General features: G+C 43.6%; 1 long non-coding RNA gene across 2 annotated transcripts; it reads right to left on the reverse strand.

The window, feature by feature from the left end:
- Positions 1–780: 780 nt before the first annotated feature.
- Positions 781–22,116, reverse strand: LOC128341621 (uncharacterized). 2 transcript variants are annotated; one of them, XR_008314496.1, is made up of 4 exons: positions 21,872–22,116; positions 17,004–17,145; positions 15,431–15,577; positions 781–1,113 (listed from the first exon to the last, which is right to left on the reverse strand). It is a non-coding gene; the product is annotated as an uncharacterized LOC128341621 (long non-coding RNA). The 2 variants fall into 2 exon arrangements; XR_008314494.1 differs by lacking the exon at positions 15,431–15,577.
- Positions 22,117–22,551: the final 435 nt, after the last annotated feature.

The following is a 22,551-nucleotide window of genomic DNA, read 5'->3' on the forward strand; positions in this document are numbered from 1 at the left end:
AAGATGGAGCACTGAAAGCACCCCAGAGCCTTTTCCTCTGCCATAGGCAACAATGGGAGAGCCTCGCCTATAAGCACAGGACTGTCTTACTGGCCCACAGCCTGTAATCTGAATGACTGAGTTTAACAAGCCAAGAGGTCACATTTCTTAGGGCTGGGTGAAATGGATATGTGAGACTCATCAACGTTATTTCATTCTCAATGGGTTGCTCCATTTTTCTGCTTAGATTGTACTCTGCTTTAGCAAAAGTCCATTTTTCCTGTAGTAAAGTGGAAACCACTAATTGTTTCAAATTTGCAATTAGGGAATTGCAGTTTCATTTGTAGCAAAGCTTTGATTATAGCATAATTGTTCCACTGGAAAAAAATGACTTTACTATCAGGCACTTCTGCTGGGTATTCATACTGTGCATATCTTTGGTGCTGTATATCTTCCAGTTTTAATTACCAAATGTTTCCCAACAGAGCCTCTGCAAACCTTTGCAGAATTGGTGTTTGTATTGTGTGACTCCCACAGTCAAGAACTGAGTGGAAATTCTTTAATGTACAACAGATGAAGGCAGAAGAGCAAAAGATAAATAGACATTTGATGTTTTGAATGTTTTCTCCGCATTTGCCAAATCCTTATGAAATGCCAAGGGATATATCAAATTTATATGTTTTTCAAATTTGCACTTCAGCATCATGCGCCATTGTTTTCTCTTTCAAGCCAATGCTCCTTTAAAGAAGTGCTACTCCGATTAAATTTCTATCTAGGGAACTGCTCACAGAAATGAATGTATGAATTCAAACTGTTTATGAATTCTGTTTTGAATAAGGTTAACTGGAGACAGACAATAGTTGTTTGTTGCTGTTGTTTTGAATACAGGAAGAAGTTCACGGTGTTCATGATGATGTGTATGCTCATCTCACTTCCATTTCTGATAAATACTTTTTTGGATAAATCCATTGTTGAAAGTATATGCGGTGCATACACCAGGGGAAGAGATGCTTCACACCAATAACTTTCATAATCTCCTTTAAAAATTAATGTGTCCAGCAACAGTGAGTCATTTTAAAGCCTTGTCTTTCACTACAGTGTTAACATTCAGCTGGATAGTGGGATCAAATTGACCTGGAGTAGTAGAAAAAATGGCAAAAATGTGATTTCAATCTTTTGCAACTCTGTACTGCTCGTATGGAGGTAATATAGCCATACTGCTTATTCCTGAACCTTAATGAGTTAAGTTACCATGTAGTTTTATCAGGACCCCCCCTGCTAGTAATTTGTTTGTTTGTTTGTTTGTTTGTTTTATTAATTGCAGTGTATATACTGTTGGTGTGGGGTCATTTTTATTCCAAACTGCACTTACACAGAAACTGAAGGAAACTGATCAACACCTATTGTTGAATCTTATTTTTGTGTATACAAAATATCAATCTTAAAGCATCATTACCATTGCTGCTGTTTTTACCGTTATTAAATACTTAATAAAGGGCTGAAACAAACAGGATCTAGGAGACCCAGGAGAAGTTCTGATAGGACAGGACAGGGTTGATCTGAGCCCCATCATTCCATTCTCAGTGCAAATGGGACAAGAGCTAGAGTTCTCAAAAGTATGTCAAGGCAGGTTAGATGTGGGATGTACGCACACAGTTCAGGGCAGCTGGCACTAACCGCAGTTCAAGTGCTGGTGCCTGAGCTGGTTTGGCGCTTCCCAGACGAGGTGCCAAACCAGTTTGTGTGCATCCCTAGTTAGAGGTTATCTTAAAAAAAAAAGAAAAAGAAAAGTAGATTGAACCCAATTTGTTTTCTCATACAGAAATATTAGGAATACTTGTCTAAGGATAACTTACGTACCGTCTTTGATTGGATTAATACTCTGAATTATAGGAACACAGGAACATGGAAGCTGCCATATACTGAGTCAGACCCTTGGTTCATCCAGCTCAGTATGACTGGCAGCGGCTTCTCCAAGGTTGCAGGCAGGAATCTCTCTCGGCCCTATCTTGGAGATGCCAGGGAGGGAACTTGGAACCTTCTGCTCTTCCCAGAACGGCTCCATCCCCTGAGGGGAATATCTTACAGTGCTCACACATCAAGTCTCCCATTTGAATGCAACCAGGGCAGACCCTGCTTAGCTAAGGTGACGTCAGCAACACCCATTTGCTTTTAGTTTGCCAGCAATATGAATCAAGAGTCCATGCTGACACTTAACTGAAGTACCTGGAAGCGTTTTAGAGGGTCCTTCTGTTAAGACAGGACAATTTGTGGTTGCCATTCTTCAGACACAACTCTCTTTTGCATAATGCTCATATCCCTGTCGTGAAGCTTATCATGCATACAGCTCTGTAGCACTTCAGCAAAGCACCCACTGTGTTATTGGTCTAGTTACATGGCACCTTTACAATTCTCAGTTCTTATTTCAACTTCACAATAGCCTGGCGAGACAGGCCATTAGCATTCTACTACAGACCAAGGACATGCCCAAAGCCACTTGTTGATGGGATGACTGAACATTCAAGCCTGGCACGGAGATATTCAGTCACAGCTTGATTTGAGTGCAGCTTTCTCTTCACTGGGGCACAACACTATGTATTGTTTCTTGAGGAGTGTTGAGCATTTTTGCTAGAAGTTACACATTCTTGAAATTATGACAGGAAACGGAAAGGATGCCCGCATGGTGCAAAAATGGCCTTTCTGTCTTTTGTTGTTGTCATTGGACACTATAGAAGAATACCCTGAATGTCTCCCTTGTCATCATCTGTGACTTAATAACCTCCAGACATTTCACATATGACGTCCAGAATGGTTTGGATTCTACATACCTTAGAGTCTGCTTTTGTCATCACTGTGACTGAATCTCTCTAGACAGCTGGGTTGCTGTGGAGGGCAGCCTCTTGATAGTACCCACTTAAAATATGAATTAGGGACAGAGGAGCATTCTCAGGGCCAATTTACCTGTGCAGGGAAATCAGGAACTATGCCTCCTTGGGACTGTGTGGCTTCAGCCCCAGCAGTGTGGCGATGGGCTGCTGTGAAATGCCTTTGTAGCACATTCACACTAGAAACAACAGAAGTTCAAAAAGGGATCCAGGGGGCATCAAAGGAAATTACAGGCTGGTCAGCTTAACTTCAGTGCTGGGTAAATTGATGGAAAGCATACTTAAGGACAAAATTGTTAAGCATATAGAAGAAAAGGCCTTGCTGAAGGAGAACCAGCATGGCTTCTGCAAGGGAAAGTCTTGCCTCACCAACCTTTAGGAGTTCTTTGAGAGTGTCAACAGGAATGTGGATCAAGGTGATCCAGTTGACATAGTATACTTGGACTTCCAAAAAGCTTCTGACAAAATCCTCCACCAAAGGCGCCTGAGTAAACTTAGAAGTTATGGGATAAGGGGACAGGTTCTTGTGTGGATCGGTAACTGGTTGAAGGGCAGGAAACAGAGGGTAGGAATAAATGGACAGTTTTCACAATGGAGGGAAGTAGGAAGTGGAGTCCCCCAGGGATCGGTATTGGGACCAGTGGTCTTTAACTTGTTCATAAATTATCTAAAAGTTGGGGCAAGCAGCGAAGTGGCCAAATTTGCAGATGACACTAAACTCTTTAGGGTAGTGAAATCCAAAACAGATTGTGAGGAGCTCCAAAAAGATCTCCCCAAACTGTGGGAGTGGGCAACAAAATGGCAAATGCAGTTCAATGTAAGCAAGTGTAACATGATGCATACTGAGGCAAAGAAAACCAACTTCACATAGACTCTGATGGGATCTGAGCTGTCGGTGACTGACCAGGAAAGAGATCTTAGAGTTGTGGTGGACAGCTTGTTGAAAGTGTCAACTGAGTGAACAGCAGCTGTGAAAAAGGCTAATCCATGCTAGGAGTCATTAGGAAGGGGATTGAAAATAAAAATGCTAATATTATAATGCCCTTATACAAATCTATGGTGCGGACACATCTGGAGTACTGCGTACAGCTTTGGTCACTGTATCTTAAGAAGGATATTCCCTCTTAAACATCCCAGAGATGCAAGTTTTGGGCAAGTTAACATATAAATATGTTAAACAAACAAACAAACAAACAAATATTATAGAACTAGAAAAGGTGCAGAAGAGGGCAACCAAGATGGTCAGGTGCCTGGAGAACCTTCCTTATAAGACTAGGCTACAGCATCTGGGGCTCTTTACTTTGGAAAACAGGTGACTAAGGAGAGACATGATCGAGATGTATAAAATTATGCATGGAGTGGAAAGGGTGGACATAAAGAAATTTCTCTCACACACACACACAACACTAGAAACAGGGGCCATCCCATGAAACTGGAGGTCGGGAAATTTAGGACCAACAAGAGGAAGTACATTTTTTACACAGCACATAATTACTCTATGGAATCCTTTGCCATAGGATGTGGTGATGGACAACAGCTTGGATGGCTTTAAAAGGGGCTTAATACCAATTACAGAGGAGCGATGACAGGAGAGAGGACATGTCCTCTCCTCTTGTCTATGGTCTCCCCAGAGGCATCTGGTGGGCCACTGTGTGAATTAGGATGCTGGACTGGATGGGCCTTGGGCCTAATCCAGCAAGGCTGTTCTTGTGTTCTTATTTGTGTTATGAATGGAAGTAGTGCCTGGAAGTGGTTTTTAGGCATTCTGCAGCAGCCTCATTTGCTACATGGTCAGGGCTACCTTTGAAATTGAACAGCAGAAGCCACAATGGGTCCTTACCCATTAACAGTGTAAGCCACCATTAATTCTTTGGAACTCATCTCAGTCCGCCCTAACTCCCTACTGGTAGTGTTATGCTGTGGGTATAGGCAAGAGCATACAAATTTAATCATTTATCTATAGTGTGAATCTTTTAAAAGGAATATGATACTTTTTAAATTCTAACCCTATTCAGACATTACATTGAATGACTGTACCTGTGTATAGATCTATACCTGTGTACACTGTACACTCATTCTACAAGTGTTTAACCTAATGTGTTAATAAGGCTCTTGTGTACAACACTTGTACAATGAGTGTACAGCATAAACAGGTACGGATCTGTACTTAGGTCCAGTCATTCACAAGTTATGTCAAACACCGTTACAGCAATATGCTTCCTATCTGTACCATGCTTTTGAGAAACCTGTGTTCTGATTCACTTTTTAAATGGATGCAGATATAGTCATTCACACAAAATCATGTACAAGTGTACATAATGTGTGAATAGGGCTTCTGTCTCCCAGTTCCATACTGCAAAACTGAAAGTGTTGGTTCTCTGCCTTCTAAAGGATGCTGCCAAATGTAAAAGAGGATTTTTAAATCATTTGCCTCCATTCAGGAGACATCACATGATCATTCCTGACTAAAATTCTAACTGATTTTAATGTAAAGGATTTCAATGTTTAAATGATTTTAATTGTGTAATTGGTTTTAATGTTTAAATGATTTTAATTATATAGGGCCCAGAGACACAAGTTCCGGGCAGTATAGAAATATGTTACATAGATAGATAGATAGATAGATAGATAGATAGATAGATAGATAGATAGATAGACTAAATAATATTAGCAGTAACCAGCTTAACAAATTATGTCACCCAGCAACTTTAACACCATTATTTGTTGGTAGGGAACATGTGGCCATTTCTTTAACACTTTAACACTTTGGCTGTGCAGAATTTGGGCAAGAGAGTGTTAAACTGTATTGATTTCCTAGCAGAAAATTTACGTGTGAAAAAAATAAATAGGAATGCAGATCTATTGCAAACTTTGTGGTCCTTTTAAAATTTGGATTATTGTCCCTTAAAAAACATCAATTGTTTTTTTACCAAAGGAGTTTGATCTTTGATTTTTTTTATTAACATCTGGGCTATTCATCTGGGATGAACTGATGTTCTACTACATCTGCAAAGTATTAGTGAAAAAGCAGTAAGACATCATTGCCCATCTTGAAGTTTCATATCGGTCAACTCAACTGGAAGTTTCAAAAGAGAAAGCTCTTTTGATCAACTACTACAAACAAATTTTCAAGAGTCAGAATATGTTAAAGAAGTTGGCCATATCACTATTGTATTATTTGTGCAGATTTTGCACTTTTTAATTGCTTATAGTCTTGATATCAATCACAGATACTGGGTTGCATGAGGAATGTTGTGCACTGAAAGAATAAAACCCTACAGGATTGGGAAATTTGATCTGATTCACTGTTCTAGAGAAGTCTAAATAAATACGATCTAGAAAAAAAAATGCTCACCTTCTGCCATACCTTAGAATGTTTAAAAAGCCACAATTTGGGGATGACTGATACCTCACCTCATGTTTCCTTTCCTTTCTGAAGCATAAAGGTCAGGGAAGAGGATGATGGTTCTCTATCCCAAGGTATTTTGAATCTATAATTTCTTCCTAACACCCTATGATATTGTTTATACCTTACCTTACAACTCTGTCTGGATATGATATGATATGATATGATATGATATGATATGATATGATATGGTATGATATGGTATGATATGATGCTATACAACACATGCAAGGTAATAATATTATAGTCAGCACACATTCACACTAATGCGAATCAAAATGACATTTGTCAAAATGTTCTCTGGACCTCTTCTGCCCACCCAACTGACTTTCATGCAATCCTTATTTCCTTATTTCTCCTCTGTTTTTTATTTTTTGTTTTGTTTTTTGAGAGAGAGAATGCATGACAGTTCTGAGTAGCTTAGCGTATTTTACATGCAACTGCTAAGGGGTGAATTTACAAATAAACCCAGCTGTGCTGCATTATGGGTTCGCTAAACTACAGGAAGGTCTCCACATGACTGCTTTGAGCAGTGAACAGCTGCATGAGAGAAGACACTGTTCCACAGCTGAGTGAAGTGTCCTCACTTCAGTCTTTTGTTGAAACTTTTTAGAACTTTTGTTGAAACGCAGTATATAAATAGTCATCGCCAGCATTGTAGTTGTCATCCTCACCTCCCCCCACACCTTTTTCTCCTCAAGAGGCTGTGTATGTGTGTTGTGGGGCATTGTGGGGAATTGTGAACAAAGATACCTCAGGAGGTGGCACTGGCTGATGAGTGCATGCATGTGTGTGTTTTGATGTGAAGGAGCTGGGATTAAACACATTGAGGCAAGGTATCATCATTGTGCTGATGGTGGTGGGGAGAGGGGAGAGCTGCTGAAGACTTCAGCAGTTCCCACCCTTGTCCGGAAAGAGCCAGAGGCATAGCTAGGGGAGAAGGGGCCAGTGTTTGCCCCTCTCCTCAGTGACCCCTCGGAGAGAGGGAGATAATGAAGAAAATAGGGAAGAGTGGAGCTGGAGGGCCTGGGTTCTTTGAACCCATCTGATCAATTATAGCTACACCCTTGGGAAAAACAGTGGAGACATGCCCAGCTGCATCTTACACAGCCCTCCTTGCAGCAGCTGAGAGGGACACTACTTCTCAAGTAATAGCAGTAGGGACAGCCGGCCTATGCATGTGCGCTTTGCTAGCAGGTTGATCGATGCCTCCACTTCATATCTAGCCTGCTGCCTGGCTAGTACTATCCTCCCTCCCTCCTCAGGCATGTTCACACAGAGGGGCCAGTGAGGGAGAGCTAGATGGACAAATTCCTTAAAAGCAGCAACTGCCAAAGAAGCCCAAACTGAGCCCAGAGCCACAGCAACTCTCAATCGGCCTCTGCAACCGTTCCTACAATTTCCCCACCTAAGCTGATGAATATCATGTCTGACTCCCAAACTAGCTAGCTCTGAGTCAATAAGAACCAGCCTTGTTCAAACAGATGCATTCATTATCAATTGCCAATCAAAATGGGCAAGGTTAGCATACGGAATAGATTAACAGCAGCATGTGAATGATGGGCAGATGCAGGTTAATGACCGTGATGCACACTTCAGTGTGCCTTTAATATCTACATAGGAAGTTCCCATGGTTGCACAAATTATTCACCTCCCTGATTATACAGAGTGCAATCTAAAATAGCCATAATAATGTCTTGCCTCTAAAGTACAATAGTGTGTATGGTGGGTGCGGAAGGGTGAATAATGCTGTCGTGTTGGTGCATGATTGTGCTTCTAAAACTTTATCAAGTACGTTTGCATAGATTGCTTAATTACAAGGTCAGCTTCAAAACCCCTAACTTGCCCATTTCATTTCCCCATTTATGTTTTTATTCTTTGTATAGTTGATGCTGTTATTAACCATCTGACCTGCTGCTATGTGAATTGTTTCTAATTGTAATTTTAATTTCAACCCTGCTAACTTGGCAAAGAGGCACCTTTAACGTGGTGATTCTCTTTATTTAGCAGGGGGAGAGTAAATGGCCCTATCCACCCCCAGCACAGTACCTCCAGTGACTGTTGCTGGTGTCTATCTTGCATTTCTTTTTAGATTGTGAGCCCTTTGGGGACAGGGATCCATCTTATTTATTTATTATTTCTCTGTGTAAACCACCCTGAGCCATTTTTGGAAGGGCGGTATAGAAATTGAACAAATGAATGAATGAATTTGTTTCTATTGCCCAACACCCAGACCAGCATTGCACACATGCTTCAGTGTTGAGTTCCAGACTATTGCTGCACTGTCGCATTGAGTTGCACTGAATTGTGGTAGGGCAGAGAGAGGGGTGATTTTTGCCAATCTCCCCTTCCCTCTGAATCCCACTGGGTCACGTGATCCTCCGGGACATATTTTCACGACACACAGTGGACTTCAGAGTGGAGGAGAAATCAGCGAATTTCACTTTTTAACAGATAAATTGAGTTGGGTACATGGGAGGAAGAATTCAGGGACAGGTGTTGCTTTTTGCTTTATGCTTTATGCAGCTCTATGATGAGTAAAGCTTCTCCCTGCCGTTCTTCTATCAAAGGTGCAGGAGTGTCCTCTGGGTTTGGAGCTGACCTTGCATAAAGTCAATAACTCAGGCTGAATTAATGTAAGTCATATGCAAATCAATCTTAATCTTTGCCCATAAGGAAGCAATATTTTAAAAGACTTGTTTGGGGGGCCTGAAAATTCTGAGTGGAAAACAGAAAATCAAAGTCCTCAGGGGGAAACCAGAAACCCCTTATTTAACTGTCTTTGTTGGTACCTTATTTGTGAGAGGTCAGCTACAAAGCATGGTGACTACTGGCAGCAAAGTCAAAGAAAGGACACCTAGGGACTAATTATGCTGATGACTTTTGACAGACAATCATTATGAAGATGCAGGAAGGAATCAGTAGGTTGTCTTTTGCTTCAGGCACTCTTCCTCCATTAGTCGCCAAGGCTTGACTGGACTTCCTCATTGGATCAGCTGCAATCTCATATTTATAAGATGTCGTTCACTGATTGTATGGCACAAATGGAAATAACCAAGGCCTAAGAGACTAGTACTTATAATTAGCCACTTAACTGCTGCCAGTATTGGTGCTAGCCTAGTACAATAGATCTATGAGTCAGGAGTTCCAAACTTGCGTCTCAAGATGTTGTGAGACTACAGCTCCCATCATCCACAGCTACAATGGCCATAGGGATGATGGGAGTAGTGGTTCAACAATATCTGGGGACCCAAGTTTGGGAACCCCTGTTATAATAAGCCACCTGTCTCCTATTTCTAGTACCTAAGCAATCCCATTGCAACAGAAGGGAGGAGTGGAGACAGAATGTGTGTGGGGGAGATAAGAGTCAGCTGAAACTAGAGAGCACAGAGTAAGGGAGACTATGGTGATCTAGAAAAGAAATCATGGACACTGGGAGATTAATGCATAGGCAAGATAGGCACTTGCCTACGGTGGCAAATTTTGAGAGGTGGCAAATTTTCGGAGGCTTGGGGGCAAGTTAAATCTTTTTTTAAAAAACCTTTTAGAACCACTGCTGCGTGGCAGGGAAGGGGGCAGAGATTAGGGCGACAGGTGGGGGGAGGTGTTCCAGCAGCGCTGGCGGCAGTGAAGGGAGACTGATGCAGGGAGGTGGTGGAAAGAGCTCATGCCATGGGCCTGCCTGCCACCCAAATGACAGGTTGGGCTATTTCTGGCCCATTTCAGGGCTCTCTGAGCATGTGTGCGCAGAGGCCTGAAATGGTCTGAAGATGGCCTGACCTGACATTTGGGTGGCAAGTGGGTCCATGGAAGGAACTTTTGCTGCCGTCTCTGCCTCCCCCATCTTGGTCTCCCCTTACTGCCACCAGTGCTGCTGGAGTGCCGCCCCACTCCAGCCAGCCCTGGTCTCCACCACCATCTACGCCACTATCCCACCGGTTGTTTAAAAAGGTTAAAAAAAAAGATTTAACTTGCCCCTGTCCCCCAACCCACCCCACAAGCCAGGGTGGAAAATCTTTTCTGCCTACAGGCAGCAAAAAGCTTAATCCGCCCCTTTCACAGATGTGATTGTTTTATTGTAAACCTCCCAGAGATGTGAGTTTATAAATATCTTAAATAAATAAATAAATAAAATAATGCACTGTGATGGCAGTGTCTACAATCTCATAATCAAGGTCCATTAATGTGACCCTCAGGTGCATGGTAGCACCATAGTCCTTGCTTGTGATGAGCTGGCGTCCTTGCCTGTGAGCCGGCCATGCACACTCCATAGTCCTCCATAGTCCATGTGCACCCACCATTATGAGCTGGCCATGTGCACCCACCACTATGAACAGGATCTGGCTTTCAGCATACATTTGAATGTGCTATTTTTCTGGTGCTTTCCATAAATGTGGAATCCTGTAGCAAGTGCACATGCCCATCTTTCTATGTGATGGGGAATGTCACCATTTCAAGCTTCTCCTGTGATCAGCATGTGCCTATAACTAGTCCCTCATACTAAATGTGAATATGAAAAAGCATCCAGCTGGACCAACTTTCTTATATCTATTTTCATTCTGTCTCTTTCTCTATTTGCAGGCTGAGATTTTGAACAGAATATCACCATGCATAAAAAATTCTGATATTCTGATTTATTTCAGCCACTGGCCCCTTATTTTTGCAGGTTGATGCAAACCTTTCTTATTCCTAATCCTATATCAGGCTGAGTTCAGATCCACATCTGAAAATATACCTGTATTCAGAAACATTTGGCTCTAGTATGATCCAAGGATTTCAAACAAAATGATATTTGTGTTTGTTTAATGTCTCCTTTGTTTAAGATAAGAGCTCCCCAGAGTAGGGCTCAGGATAGTGAGATTTTTCATTTAGATGAAACAAAATAACTGATTTGCAGATGTATGTGGGTAGAGAGTCACAGACAAGGCAATGAGGATCATGGTAAGAAACAAGCACAAAAATATGCCAGGGCAAATGGAAACCTGTGAAATGATGCAGGAAGGCACATGTAGTATATAGGGTAGCATTCAAAAATATGGCCCTGCACCTTCATTCTGCGTGATATAATCCATCCTGCCATCTCAGAAGTTTATCACCCAAATTGTACCACTGCAGACTCCTCGTGGGCTATTGTATGTAGGGACCTTCCCCTCCCGAATCCAAATCCTACATATAGAAAACTAGCATATAAGGGAGAAGACTAAACTCCCTGACATCTAGCTTTCTATATGCAGAGTTTTGTTTTGTTTTTTAACATAGTGGAGCATTCAATCATGCAATTCCCTGAACCTGTAGTTTGAAGTACAGGAACAATTTTACTACATTATAAGCTGTTTGCTTGAAGAGCCTCTTAGTCAATCAGACTCTCAACATGGAAACTGATGACACAAATATACAACATAAAGCAAATTAATACTACTGTAATGGAGTGTTTTATTCACTGTATGTGAGTAAGTGCAGGAAATTTTTAGCTGCCAAGTAAGCCAGTTCTGTTAGCAAAACCTTGAGCATGAAATCCTTTATAGAAATCTGCTATAGAGCTCTGTCTCATGAGCAGTGAGACAGGGCAAGAGGGTTAACGAGAGAGTAGGGATGTGCGAACTGGTTCGGGGATTGGGGGGTGCGGCGGTTTAGAGGTTCGGCAGTATGGTTCGGGGGTCCAGCGGTTCGGGGTTGAACCGAAACAACCCCCCGGTTCCATCCGGACCAGAACCGAACCCCTGCAGCTGTCTGCGAATTTTTAAAATTACCTCTAGCCCCTTCGGGGGCTTCCTAAAGGTCACGGGGGGAGGGTGTCTGCGAAGGTTCCCCCTCCCTGCTGGCCTCTTAAATCACCGTGGTAGCCCATAAAATGGTGGATTTGGGCCCATTTAGGCCTCTGTAATTGTGTGCGGTGGCCATTTTGCCTGCTGTCGCACATGTGCAAATGGCCTCTGCGAGGCCTGGCATGGCCCATGGCCTCGCAGAGGTCATTTGTGCATGACCAGCGGGCATTGCGCATGCCTGGTGGGGGGAGGGGAACCTCCATGGACCCCCCCCTCGCAGCCTTTAGAAAGCCCTGCAAAGGGGCTAGAGGTAATTTAAAAAGCTTACCTCCCTGCAGACAATCCAGGGCTCCCTCTTTGGAGGGCGGAGCACCTGCCCAGTTGATTACCAGCTGCTGCCGGTAGCCAGAGGTGCTCTTCACCCTGGACTTTGGGTCTGAAGTCCAGGGCCTCCACAGCCCCTGGGCAGGGGCCCCCAAATCCTCTTTAACCTGTTCTGGGTGGTGTGGTTGCCTGGCTGAGCATGATGATGCTTAATTGGGGTGGGCGGGGTCTCCAAAGGCCTTTAGGTCCAGGCTCCAAAATGACCTAGGTGCACCTCTGCCAGTAGCTTGGGGGTTTGGAGTGCCGGGACATGTCACCCAGCCTTGCCCCACTTCCCAGAGCACCCATAATGCACTGTACAAGTGCGTGGTGCATTATGGGGAGGAGGAGGAAGAAGAAATTGACATTGGATGATGCTGTAGGAAAATTGGCTGAAGCCCCCTTGTGCACATTCATGTATTTATTTACATTTTATATCCCGCTTTTCCTCCAAGGAGCCCTCTGTATATCCTCTGTTTATTTCTAGAGGACTGGAGTACCCATTCACAAAAACATGAAGCAAAACATCTTCATGGCATTTTACCATCTTACACAGAGGCACATAAAACATTAAAAGCACAGAGAATATCAACTGGGGGGAAAGAAATCCTAAAATGACAAGAATTTGCATGCAAACCTTATTCCTGCATTAAATCTCCTTTTGATTTTCTTGCATTAAATTGTATGGAACCTTTGCAGAGTTCGGAAAAGCCAGGAGTTTGCTCATTAGCAAGGAAAAACAGTCTAAAAGAGCACCAACCCAAAAATGTCCTTTGCTCCCCCCGCCTTTTTTTAAAAGCACCACTTCTTCACCTTCTATGAAGTATGAAATAGGTTTCACAGTGATGCCAAGGAGCTGTCATGAAATTTGACTGATAGCGTATCTGCTGTGTCAGGGCTACTCAACTCTGGTCCTCCTGCAGATGTTGGCCTACAACTCCCATAATCCCTTGCTATTGGCCACTGTGGCAGGGGATTATGGGAGTTGTAGTCCAAAAACAGCTTGGGAACGGGGGCTGAAATTGAGCAGGCCTGGTACAGATGGTACTTGGAAGCTCTGGGCAACTTCAACAGATTTATGCTAGCAATTGGTGCCTATCGGCATTGGCTGGATAGTAAACACCTTCAAGTCACCTCTACCCCTCCCAGAATGGAGAGTTAACTTTGATTGAGAGAACCAAATGTGATACAAAAGTCCACAATATGAAAAACGTATGCCATAAAATGCATAAATAAAATGTAGTGTATGCTACTGGCACTCATATAACAACCTATTTTCATTTAAGGGTTTTGCATCAGGTATGCCAGTATCGCCTTGGGTGGTGAGCTGAAGACTACATTTTCCACTTAAAGCAGACTTTGTACAAAGGTGTTCTGCCTCTTTTTATTGCAAAGACCCAATTCTCTTCATTGTAATGATTTGTCAATTAAGTTACCAGGCTTTCTACCTAGTAACAAGATAAAGGTGATGAGCTTCTGTTGACAACATTAGAGAACTGAAATTCAGTTGCACTTCTCTGTCAGTGAAAGCACTCAGAAGTGAACTTTAAACACAGTAGAATGTTGGGGGAAGATGTGAACATATACAGTATCTGAGGTGCAGATGTGAATATAGCAAGCAAGATGATGATAATTTATTAAAACATCTATTTGCCACTTTTAGACAAAAATGTTCTCAAAGCAGTTCGCATCACAATGATATGAGAAAATGGTTCCCTGTCCAAAAGGGCTCACTATCTCAACTGGGACTGCATAACTTCAGCCCTCCAGCTGTTTATGGACTACAACTCCCATCATCCTCAGCCACAGTGGCCAATAGACAGGTATGGTAGGAGCTATAGTCCAACATCTGAATGAGGACCAAAGTTCTGCAGCCCTAATCTACACACACCCACACAGAAAATAGCTGCTAGATGGTACCATAGGATGGTGAACCAGCATTCTGTTTCCAATAGTGGTCAGCCAGATGCCTCTTAGACACTCATAAACAAGATATGGAGGCAATAGCTCACCCCCACTGTTTGTTCCCACCATCTGGTATTTAGAGGTATACTGCCTCTATAAATGGAGACTCAAGCAGTGTGGTGGATGAGATTATCTCTTTTGGCCTTATGATTCTTCTGTGTATTATACTGATTCATCAATCTGGGATGTTTTAGTACAAGAGATCCTTTCTTAGAGGAGAAGCTACTCTCGATTATGGATGGCCAACTGGTTCATAGTAATACCTCAACAACGAGATGCAATGGGACACCATGAGCCCTTTCTCAGGATCCCATGAGCGGGCTTGAGGGTGGGTGGTGGGGAAGGCTGCAGCACCTTAACTTCTAGAAGATTTGTGGGGTGTGTGGATTATGAGCCCAGACGAGCCACTGCTGCCCCAGGTAGTGCAAAGGTTCAGGGGGCCGGAATGATCCAGAAATCCCACAATGCACCGCACGATGCATGGTGTATTGTGAAGATCCTCCTGGTGACAGCTGGGAGCCCGCTCCTCTGTCAGCCTCGGTGGTGACACATGAGCAGTTAGCCTCGTGCCCTTAACCTCAGCTAACTGGTGGGCACCCTAGGTGGGTTTGCCACCAAGGTGCTGCTGGGAGCCACACAGCTCCCGGCAGTTCTCATGGGTAGCCAAGCCTGCCTTAGTCTGCCCTAGCCCAGTTTTGCTGAGGAGAACAGCACCCATGGCTATTTCATGGGAAGTTGTTATCTCAGGTGCACATCAGTAAGGCAGAGAACACTTGCAATTTACCTCTTCAGAGGATATTTGGAAAGTACAGTCATTTCTCAGACCCCCTCTCAAAAGATGAACTCACATTGCTCAAATCACTTGTCCTATAACCATGAAGTTCTTACCCATGAGGCTGCACCAAATTCATTATAGCACTTGACCGACCATAAAAGTCCCTCGAGCACCACCTGGACAATGGGCTTTCAGAAGTCGGCCACCTGGGGTCTAAAAACTACAGAGCAGCAGCAGTGACAGTCAACTGACTCCATCCGTTATGGGGTCTCCCCCCCCCCGCCCCATCTACCTGCAGGCAAGGCAAGTTCTACTTTGAGAGGGACAGGAGCTTCACCAGCGATGGAGGAATTTTCAGTGCACTCAAAAGAAAGCAACTGCTGAAGGCAAAGGAAAAGAGAACCAATTCATTCCATTGTTGTGGCATCTCTTCACCCACCTGCAGGCAAGATGAATCCCAGTCAAAGGGGGCAGAGAGGAATAGTTACAGTATAATAGGCATATGTGACCTTGAATTGAATAAAATAAATGTATATTAAAAAGTAATTCCACAATGCTTTGATGCTATGCTGTAAATCTAAATCCATTTTATCAATGATGAAGTGCAAATAATATAAGCATGGAGTAGTTTAAAAAATCCTGCTTTTGTACTGACATGTCTAGCCCATAGCTACACCATTGGCTGCTCTACACGCCTATGTCTCCACTCCCTTTACATTCAAAAGCAGAGCTTCTGGATCCTCATGAACATGACTTGCTTTTGTTCCTTGTCTTTCTCCATTATGAGGACCTGCTCTTTCACAAAGCAGATCTAAAGCAAGTCCATCACATTTTCATCTGATAAGTACTGGAGGGGATGAAAGCATTTGGAGTTTCAGAGCTGGAAGACATTATTGTTGCAGCAAAGTGCACTGTTAAAGATAAAGGTAAAGCAAAGTGTGCTGTCGAGTCGGTGTTGACTCCTCGCGACCACAGAGCCCTGTGATTGTCTTTGGTAGAATACACTCAGGCTTAAACATGGTAGCCTTTTAGGTGAATATTGCCAATAGTGAAGGGTAAAGCATCAACAGTAACCCAAAAAGAGTGGAACAAGTTGTATCTTTCTGCTAGTGATCATCATGTTGTGTTTCCCCCTATTACAGTTCATCTCTGTGCATTTGTTGATCCTGATTCACGCTTTCACCCCCTGTGGACATTGTACATTGCAACTATGACATATGGTGCTTTTCACAAGCCCTGAACTTCCAGCCTTTTAAACCCTACCAATATAAATACAAATCCGTGCAGTGTATATGTGTTTGTCTTCATCTTGCAAGGACCCTGGGGGGTACTGCAAATGAGGATGATTCATTCAATTAGAGCAAAAAAGACATGTGGTGTGCATTTATTTGGATGACTCATATGATTGATAAGCCAGATTGCCACTTTACAAAAGGGATCTGGAACACTTTTTGCTTCTTGAAGTTCCTTGGGATCATGTGAAAAGGCATGGAGGTTAATTCAGAGGGAACTGGAGCCTTGCTTTTATCCTCCTGAAATTCAACAGAAACCAGATAGCTGTGCATAGAAGTATCAAAGCACACTTGGATAGTAATATTTCCCTTGATACTGTACATTTAAACTATGGACATTTGGGACTGAAAGTTCAAGATGCTGTATTTTGTGGCTTTGGACTCTTCTGATGGTTCTCAGAGCCGTAAGAAGCCCACAGTCTCCATGTACCAATCACACCACACATCCTTCAGAAGATCTGGGACAGGGATCTGTTTTTTAAAAAATGAGGATATATGCCCTTTTATTTTGTTGGCTTTTGTGCATGTTTTTGTGTCTTAATACTCACCCATACAAAGATAAGACTTCATTACCTGTTGTGCTAAAGATGTGGCCATTCACTTGTAAGTGGTAAACAAGATGAAGATTCTTCAAGGGAGGAAGGGGCTTCCCAAACAGCTCTGCTCCTTTTCCTCCCAGCAATGACTCTTTGGGCAGGCTTCTTCTTCCTGTGACCTTGGGAGAGAAACAAGAAGGGAACTTCAACCATGGGTAAAGACTTCCTGCCTCTTGGTGGAAGTGGCAACAGTAGAGGCAGCCCAAGGTATTGTGGCACTTGAGGAGAGGCCCCCAGTGCTGCCTCACCTTACGCTCCTGGTGAGGGTCAGCCCCCTCTCAAAACTGACCCTTGCAAGTTTTGAAAGTGGCACAAGAGGCACAGGGAGGGGAGAAGGTGGCCAGCAGCCTCCTTTTCCCTCCTTGAGTTTCTTGCAAGCTTTGCAAGGAGTGTGAAAGGCACTCCATGCAGAGCTTGCAAAGGTTCAATTGGTCTCAAAGAGCTGCTCTGATGGTGGCTGTGGGTGGGGGGGATCTTCTTGCCACCCTGCTGGTGCTCCAACAATCTGCCATCTGAGGAAACTTCCATACCTTGCATCATGAAAGGACCACCCTTGGACAACAGCAGAACACTGGACACTGGCCTGGAAGGCAGGGGTGAACTCTTGCATTCCATTCTGGTGGCACCTTTCAGCCAGAAGCTCTCATAATCAGCTGAGAAACTAAAAAATAAATATATGTATGAAAACAAACCCCCTTCATTTGTAAAGCCTTGCTGAAAGGAGGGTGAACCAGCTCTGGAAACAGTTCTTCAAGCTAGGGAGCATGTGATTGGAAAGGTGTCTCTTGGCCAACAATTAGAAACTTAACATGACATACAGGCTAAAATGGGGATTCTGTTATGAGAGCCTCTGCAACTGGGAGTGCTACATGTCTACCCACCTTGTCAAGGTACTCGCACCAGGGTGTTTCCCAGACAGCAAGCTATACCATAGGATTAAGAAGGGTGCAGTGCTGCGAGTTAAGGGGCATATCAGATTTCAAATCCCCCCCCCCAAAAAAAACCCATCACAAAAAGTGGAATTTTTTTACCCCGGACATAAATTGGGTAAAGCTCCAATGCTCAATGAAAAACCTTAATTGTGTACGGAGTGCTCCCCAATAACTCGCAGGGACTTCAGTGTAAATCTGGATGCTATGTGAATGCACACCTGCCCCTTCCGTGGTGAAGAAAAGTAAAATTGTCATCTGGGAATGGCCCAGTGGAGCCCAAAGGACCAAGAGGTGGACCCTGATGGGGAAGCAGCTGAGCTTCCTGGAAATTCTCTATTTGCCTAAGGTGTAGCGTACAGCTGTTAGACATGCTTACAAGTTCCCTGACACCAAGCAATGCTCTCCACATATGATATCAAGCCACCAACCAAACCCAAGCCGGAGTATAGGTGTGTCACAATCAAGAAATAATCACCATGCTGAGCAAATGCCTCAAGAAAGAGAACAAAGCCCCAGACCTGAAGCCCCAGCAGCACCCAAATGGAGCAGTCCCAGCCTCAAATGTTAAATCCCATCTAATATGCATTATATGATAAAGGAACTGAGGCATGTAGAAGGTTTTCTTTAATAATCATCATCATCACATTTTAGAGAGAGGAAATGTGAACACCAAAACCTCAGCTGACAATGCAAAATTGTTTCTAAAGCACCCCCTATGTTGGATCAAACAATCCATTTTGTATAGATGAGACTCTCATGCGGGCAAATGCTGATACTTAAAGTGACTATTTGGGGGATGGTGGACCTGTACTCCCTTCCCAGTATTATATATCTTAATGAGAAGTTGCTTGGGCAGGCACACAAGGCACCCAGGACACTAGAAGTCCAAACAGTATCCCTCCAACTACACCCAAATGCAATCAAGTCAAACCTTGACTTTGACTAACTGGCTTATCAAAAATCTTGTCTGCCCATATTTCTGACTGCCTAGCACTGTCCTGTCTCTTCAGCTTCCATGACCCTTCATGTAGAAATTAACAATGTGTCCTTTTGCCACCCAGGAAGTCCTGTTTCAGAAGTCTCTCTTGCCTTTTGTCACTGCAGCACTGCTGTGCCTACTCAGAAGGCAGATGATTTTTCCCCCAGAAAAGTCAGATCTTCAATAAGATGAAGGTAAGCTCCATCACCACCCTCTGATATGGTTCAATACAATACTAATACCAATGCAATGTTATATCGTATCAGATTGACTCCCTTAATTGGAGGTAATTTTTATCAGAACTTCCTACAAAAAATGTTCCAATATGGTTTGCATTGCCTCGGAGCAGTTATTGGACCAATGTGATGCACAGCCCAATTCAAAACCCAAATTGCACCACTTGGGTTCTTATCAAAAGCTGGATGGAGAACACTTCTGTCACTTGATAGTCTGGTGATTCCAGCCATTCTGAACTGGTGCTTATGACATGTATAGAACTGGTGCTTATGACATGTATAGCTTTCCAGTATAGAGACTCTGCCTAGCACAGCCCCTTTATCTGTCTGCAGTGGCCTCATGACATGACCTTCAGTGCCACTGCTTGTAGTTTCATACTTGGAAGATTAAGCATGTGATAATCCTGATTTTTATTCTTTGTCAGGATATTTCAGAAGGATGCTAATCCTTCTTAGTCTAGAATGCCAACATTTTATTGTGGGAGGTCAGAATTTAGGAAATTGTTTAGATCTGTCTGCTCAGGATGAAAAACAGTGGTGGTCATGCTGGTAATATCCAGGCTTGACTACTACAGTGAGGCTATTCACATGGTCTGCAAAAATCTGGCTAAGGGAGCCTAGCCTGATTTTTGCAGTCTGTGTGAGCCACCAGGCTCGGCTGCAAGCCTGGTGGTTCCTGAGCAGGTAACCCGCTCAAGTAACCCACCACTTAAACCATGTTTGCGGAGCCAGCGGTCTGCAAACCTGGTTTTTTGGATCGTGAGTAGCCGCGAGATCCCCGACCGGGAGGCTTAAAAGCAGCCTCCCTGCTTGTGGGTCTCTGCAGTATGCCCTGCACACTCATGCAGGGCATATTGGAGCTTCGGGGGGGGGGCAGCCCCCGAACCTCCCAGCAACCACCGGCTCCATCTTAGCCCGCTCTCCCCGCAAACCCTATGGAGGCAGGTCTCTGTGATCATGAGACCCGCCTCAATGTGTTCTACATTGGGCTGCCTTTGTACATAGTCTAGAAACTGCAATTGGTATAGAATGCAGCAGTCAGGTTGATCTCTGGGGCTACCCAAATAGACCACATTATTCCCATTCTAACAGAACTGCCAATAGGTATCTGGGGGAAATATAAAGTGCTGGTTATTACTTATAAAGCTCTGAATGGCTTTGGTCCAAGGTATTTAAGAGAACGCCTTCTTCTCCATGAATCCTGTTGCCTATTAAAGTAATCAGGGGAGGTTTGTTTGTGATTGCCACCAGCTTGCTTTTTGGCAACCCCAAACCAGGCCTTTTCTAGGGTTGCCTCAGGGCTTTGGAACACACTGTCGAACAAAACTGGAGCATCCCCATCTCTGGATGCTTTTAAGAAACATCTGAAAACATACCTGTTTAATCAGGCTTTCAGCTTTTAGTTTTAAAGTTTAAAGTTTTGATTTTAAACTGTTTTAATGGACTTAATGTCTTAAGTGTTGTTTGTGTTCTGAAATTGTAAACTGCCCAGAGACTTGTATATGGGGTGGTATTAAAATGTGGTAAATAAATAAATACATTTGCATTGTGTTTCAAGACCTTCTGTGCTTGGGCCTATCCCTGCATTTCTCCAGGATCATCAAGAAAGGAACATTAAATATGGCATTGTATTTGCAGTAAGGAACTGGAGTGGTGCAGGGTATATACACCCATAGGGAGGGTACAGGGCTCCCCTTGGGATGATGGTTAGCTAAATTTAGTCCTAATTTACATCATTATATGGAACTGTCCTCTTGGTCTGAGGGAAGAACTCATTCCCCTGCATTCAAATTTGCATTGGATAATTATAAGATATTGTGATTCACTGAGCAAGTCACAGCAAAGCCGGGTTAGAATTTGCATTTCAAATGCACTACAGATGATTCACTACCGTTGTGCTATATGAAAACTGACAGCCTGCTCATGATGAATTGAACCACATCATATTGAAAACAAAGTTCAGCTACCGTGGAGAGGGGAAGCACTGAGAGAATTTAACTGGTCGAGACCTGGATTCAAAAACTAGGCTCCAGTTGAGCTGAAAAGCTACATAGTTATTTCAAGGGCGATTTAAAAATTCACAGTTGACTAATTTATATGATCTCTATGGGACCAAATATATGTTACATGCAGATATATGTAAAAGTCCCCTGATGAATTGTGATTGCTCATCCAGAAGTGGCTTTTCTTCTTGCAAAAGGACGGTTGAGCTAATGTTACATACTTCTTCTTCTTCTTCTTCTTATTATTATTATTATTATTATTAATTCGATTTCTATACCACCCTTCCAAATATAGCTCAGGGCGGTTTACACAGATAAATAATAAATAAATAAGATGGCTCCCTGTCCACAAAGGGCTCACAATCTAAAAAGAAACATGAGATAGACACCAGCAACAGTCACTGGAGGTCCTGTGCTGGGGGTGGATAGGGCCGGTTACTCTCCCCCTACTAAATAAAGAGAATCACCACATTAACAGGTGTCTCTTTGCCAAGTTAGCAGGGGATCTAACTTGTTATGCATGTAACGTCTAGTTTGGCCCTTATTCCAAGTTGATAGCATTCTAACTGGTTTCTGTCTCTGATTTATTTACAGGACTAGATTATGACATGTTGAGGTCCTAAGCTATGTCAAGCTTAGGAGGCGTCATAGCATTACAAAATGGGTCGGCAGTCCAACTCTGATGCGTCACTTACCCTAACTTGCCACACTGCTCTTGGAGGCTTTACAGACAGGGCTTCTACCCCGAATCTCCTTCAGAAGAGAGTGAAGCTATTCAGATGAGCAGAAAAAAGGGTTCGCTTCTGAAAGCAGATAGAACCCTATTTTACCTCATAGCAAACAGACAAGTACATGCTGCAAACCTGGCAGGGAGTGTGAGTGACAGACGATTAACTTTTTAAGGTTCTCCAGCCGTTGCTAGCATTGTTGGTCCTCCAGCCCCGCCCATGGCAACAGCAGTCCGTGAGTGGACAGAGCAAGCACATGACCCAAGGAGACCACTCAGAGGGCTCCAAGCTGCAGTCCCGCTTTGTAGCTCTCTGATTGGTAGCCTTAGTTAACCCTTTCCTGGCAATTGCAGCACTGTCAAAGGAACTGAACTCCGTCCTGATGCCCAAAAGCAGAGAGAAGACTAGAGCAGCTGCAGCTGCCAACCAGCCCCAAAGGAAGAGTCACACCCCACCCACAATGCACCCCACCCACAATGCACCTCTTGCTAGCCTCTCTGGGCGTAGGAAGGTGGGCATGTGGGGGAGGGTGTCCCCATCACCCACCTGCCCTGATGCTGCCACTTGCCACTCTTGAGTGCCAGCAGGGTGGGAGAGTGAGTGGCAAAGTGTCACCCACACCTGCCCACCCTCATTGGCACTGCTAC

Source organism: Hemicordylus capensis, chromosome 1 (assembly GCF_027244095.1).
Source record: "Hemicordylus capensis ecotype Gifberg chromosome 1, rHemCap1.1.pri, whole genome shotgun sequence".
Classification (NCBI taxonomy): domain Eukaryota; kingdom Metazoa; phylum Chordata; class Lepidosauria; order Squamata; family Cordylidae; genus Hemicordylus; species Hemicordylus capensis.